Source organism: Benincasa hispida, chromosome 10, assembly GCF_027475165.1.
Source record: "Benincasa hispida cultivar pf3 chromosome 10, pf3_genome.v1.1, whole genome shotgun sequence".
Lineage (NCBI taxonomy): Eukaryota > Viridiplantae > Streptophyta > Magnoliopsida > Cucurbitales > Cucurbitaceae > Benincasa > Benincasa hispida.
Window position 1 is genome coordinate 37,459,100 of NC_143487.1, and position 4,446 is coordinate 37,463,545.

General features: G+C 37.5%; 1 long non-coding RNA gene across 2 annotated transcripts; it reads right to left on the bottom strand.

Annotated features, from left to right (window-relative positions):
• Positions 1-3,310: 3,310 nt before the first annotated feature.
• LOC150033324 (uncharacterized) lies at positions 3,311-4,185 on the bottom strand. 2 transcript variants are annotated; one of them, XR_016523886.1, is made up of 3 exons: positions 3,931-4,118; positions 3,760-3,847; positions 3,311-3,660 (listed from the first exon to the last, which is right to left on the bottom strand). It is a non-coding gene; the product is annotated as an uncharacterized LOC150033324 (long non-coding RNA). The 2 variants fall into 2 exon arrangements; XR_016523885.1 differs by having other exon boundaries at positions 3,760-4,185.
• Between the last annotated feature and the right edge of the window lie 261 nt (positions 4,186-4,446).

The window sequence follows — 4,446 nt, forward strand, 5'->3', positions numbered from 1 at the left end:
GGCGAAGTAAGGAGGTGAGAAAAAGGAGAGTTGGGGACGCTATAGAAGTTCAAATAGTGTGATTCCGAGTAAAGCCAAAGGGGTAAGAGGGCAGCAAAGTTCGAAAATTCCAAAAATCGAGTGTTGCCAAAAGGTGTTGGTGTCTTTGCCCGAAAGCCGTCGACGATAATACTCTAATCTAATAAGGGCGTGAGAAAGCGAAAAGTTATGATTCTTTCTCCGATCTTCTAGTTCCCACCATATTGTCATTTATATGCCGAGGATCGATCCAAAGGTGCTCACTCATTGAGCCCCGGTAAGGTAATCAGTCGGTGCCGGTGTCGGTGTTAGATGATCAATTAATTACGCACTGTTAGAGGGGATCGAAGGAGACGTTCTATTATGAAACTCCCTACCTGGTGGCATAAAAGGAGTCTAACGCCTACTCTTTGGCATAATAAGTAGTCTAATTACCGATACGAATACATTTGCTGATGCAATAGTTCTACGACATTCATGATCAGAATTGACTCCTGGACTGGCATTCAATTGAATCAACAACAGATGCATCCACGGAAGCCGTTGTGTTTCGGTTGTAGCTGTTAGTGTCGTGTTTGGCCTCGCCATTTTCGAGTAATAATTTGACGCCAGCTATGTTCAGGATGAGTTAGAATCGTCACTTACTGTTTATGATTCCCATTCTTTTGGCCTCCTCGATTTGTATAAAGAATTTGTGGAGTTTCGTTTCTTCTTCTTCACCTGGTATTAGATTAGTGTCTTCAAACTCCCCATCTCGTCTCGCCGTGAGGCTTGTTGTGGTCCTTATTAACCTTACTTCCACTAACCGACCGTCAAGCATGGAACCCTACGGAAGGGTGAGCCTGTCCCCTAACAACCCTTATCTCTCTTCTCACTTATGCGTTGGTGCATTCACTGAAGCAGCCGAAGAAAGAGGATAAGAATAAGGCGCATCCCCATCTGCTGCATCTAAATATGCTATTTCATCCGCTGAGACAAAAGCATATGAATCAACTGTTTCAAATGAAGAAGAACCACTAAAAAGGAAAAAGAAAAGACGTCCATTTATATTCAAGGGAGTGCGGTGAATAAGGTGGCTTTAGCCTGAAGAATCTTATTCTTTCAAATATACAGAAGTAGTCAATGACTAAAAGGCAAGCTTGTTAAGGAAGGTGGCAAGGGATCTTGTCTGATATAGAACCAGAACAAGGGCGAAAGGAGTTGTTTTCCAGTAACAGGAACTTTCTTTCCTGGTTGGCCTATAAACCCGGGTAGCACTTTCCGCGGTTTTGTGCTTTTTTCTTTCCCTTTTAGACCAACCTACCGCGTATAGTTTAGTCGTCTCTTTATGCGAGAGTTGATTCTCCTGTTTCGGATGCCTCTCCTATTCTCTGCTCCCGAAGAGCCTAGACCGGTTGGTAATGCCGTTGAATGAACGAAGACTTCCTTTATCCAATGTTGTTTCAATATTGAAACTCTTTTCTTTCCTATTCTTTCGACTCGATGCTAACTAAAGTCCGAAGGACGACCAAGGTTTTCCAATCTTCCAAGTTAAAGGACATATCCTATTAACTAAGGAATCCCTTTTCAATATTTCAATATGATTCAAATATTAATTATATGAATGAAATTCATATAAGTGAATTTAATATAAGTGTGATTTATATTAAATGTCATGTATGGTTGAGATAATACATCTATAGGTTATATTGTATTTGATACAATATGTAACTATAGATTATGTGTTACATGGGATATAACATATAGTTTATATACATATAATAAGGTTATCATTAAATGTATAATTATTATTAATTAAAGGGAGGGAGTTACAACTCTCTCCCCTAATTTCTCTCAACCAAATACATGATAAGAGGGGTCAGAGAGATAGATTGTGTTGGATTCATCTTCCTCCATGAAACAGTGAGAGAGTAGTTCTATTTGTAAAAATAAATAAATAAAAACAAAAAGAGAAGAAAAGTTCTTCTCCTCCCTCTCTTCCTCTCCATCTCCTGCCATTCTCAATCCATAAGAAGAATACAGGAGGCTCCGTTTGGTGGTGTCCCTTTTGAGAAGAAGATCCGTTCGTGACTTGTTCAAGGGATTTTTGAATAATAGTCTTTAAAGGTAAAGGTTTCTGAAACCTTGAGTTTTTTTTTTTTTTATAGCATGTTGTAATTTATATAAATGCATATCTTGTTCTTGATTTACCGTAAAACTTACATTCAATAAAGAATGGAAATTTGGACGATCTTGCTTCCACTCAAAGATCTCTTTTTCAGAGAGTTCCTTCAATATCAACAATACATTTACAATATAACCCATACACATTCCTGAGTCCCACACACATAATTATAACGAACACATGAAAATAATCATATTTGTAAATCTATTATATCCACATAACTAACCATACTTCTCAACATTATCCAAATAAACCAAATATCATCATACAGTCTACGTCGCCTGACTTGAGGACAGTTCCAGCTAGAGATGTCCAAAAAACCCAAGGGGTCGAGGCCATGTAGGGACCCGCCCCGAATGGGGCGAAGAATCCCCAAATATACGGGGAATGGGGGACGGAATGGGAAATTTTTCTTCCCCGTTTGCAATTTAAGGCCAGTGATGGGGAATATATTGCCCGACCCCGACCCCGCCCCGTGTCCCCATTCCGCCCCGACTTTTGTATATAAATTATAAATTTATAATATATATTGTGGGCTTTGTTAAGATAACTACGGAGGTTTTAATTATTTAAATTTATGACTTTATTACTTTAGTTCCTTAGATGTGGTAATATTTAAAATATGATGTTCTAATTGTTGAATTTTAATTTATAAAAATGATGAGAATTTAATATTTTAATTATATATTTTTAAATTGAACGTGTATTATTGTTTTTATTACCAAAATTGATAATATTTTATTTAAATGAAAGTTGTATTAGATATGTTTAAGGAATTATTAAAAATATATATTTAATTGAAATAAAAAAAATTGTTAGAAAAAAATAATTACAGAGAAATTTTCCCTACGGGAACTCGATCCCTACAAAATCCCCGCAGGGAAATTTGCGGGGACGGAGAATAGAATAGGGGGGCGAAGATGGGGACGGGGAAGGCTTCCCATCCCCGTCCCGTTCTATGGACATTTCTAGTTCCAGCCGTACTCCGAAATTAAGTCCAAGTAACTATTCAAGCAAACCAATCCTTTTAGATTCCATAAACTAAAATTAAATCCTAGGACGTTCAGGTTCAAATTCCAAAACATAAATCTACCTTACAAATATTCAAAACACTTACCCAAACATGAGTTGATCCAAAAATTTTCCGAAGATTTTACTCAACAGCTTCCACGGAACCACAACTTAATAATAGAGAATCATCCCAAATTTACCAGTAGTAAATAAGTGTTCTAATTGAACTCCAAACTTTGAAAACTTACTAAGATTCACCAAAAAAGACCTCCAGCACCCACCGGAGAACATCCAAACACTTCCAAAACTTCAATCCAAGCTTCACATATCATGGGAAAACATTATTCAAACCAAACTTAAATGGGTGTCCAAAAATTAAACAAAACCCAAAAGAAAATTCGCCAATAACTCACCAATCGTTCCTAAATCTTGTTGGACAGCGGTTCACAGTGCTCAAATCCTCCAACCTATAAACCAAAAATTTATGGTTATTAACAAATTGGAACCAATCTTTAATGGGTGTTCAAGATCTTTGAAGAAAACCCACAGAAACATCAAAATCTTACCTATAAATGAGAATCTGGCGATGGTGGCGGTGCTCGGCGCCAATGACCGGCTAGCGGTGGCGGTGGGTGACGACGGCGCTGGTTTGGCCTGTTGAGTGGTGAGAGAGAACTATGAGAGAGAGATTGGGGGGAGGCAGAGAGAGAGAGAGAGAGAGAGAGAGAGCTCTCAACATGGCCGGTGCTTGAGGAGCGAACTGAGGTGGTCGACGGCGAATACGAGTAGCATTGGACGGCGGACGACATCAGGCTTGAGAGAAATGGCGCTGTGCATGAAGGCTTAGGGAAGAAGGATTTGCATTCTAGTGTAGAGAGAGAAAGTGGGGTTTGGGGGTTTTAGCTTGAAGATGAAAGGAAGGTAAATTTTAAAAAAAATAAAATTAAATAAAATAAAATTAAAAGGAGCTACTTTTTCCCTTTCTTTCTCATATCTCAAACTTCAAATTTCACATTAAAACTAATAAATCAAATTTCGTTTTTCAATTCTAATTTTTAAATTCCAAATCTTTTCGATTTTCCAAATCCTCAATTATCAGAGTCTCATATCAAATTAAGTGAAAACAAACTTCAATCTCCCATTAATTTAAAATCCAAAAAAAAAAATCACATCTTTAATAAAAAATTTCAAAATTAACCGATTATCTTCTCCCATTAATTCAATTTGAACTCCAACTCTAACATTAAGGAGGA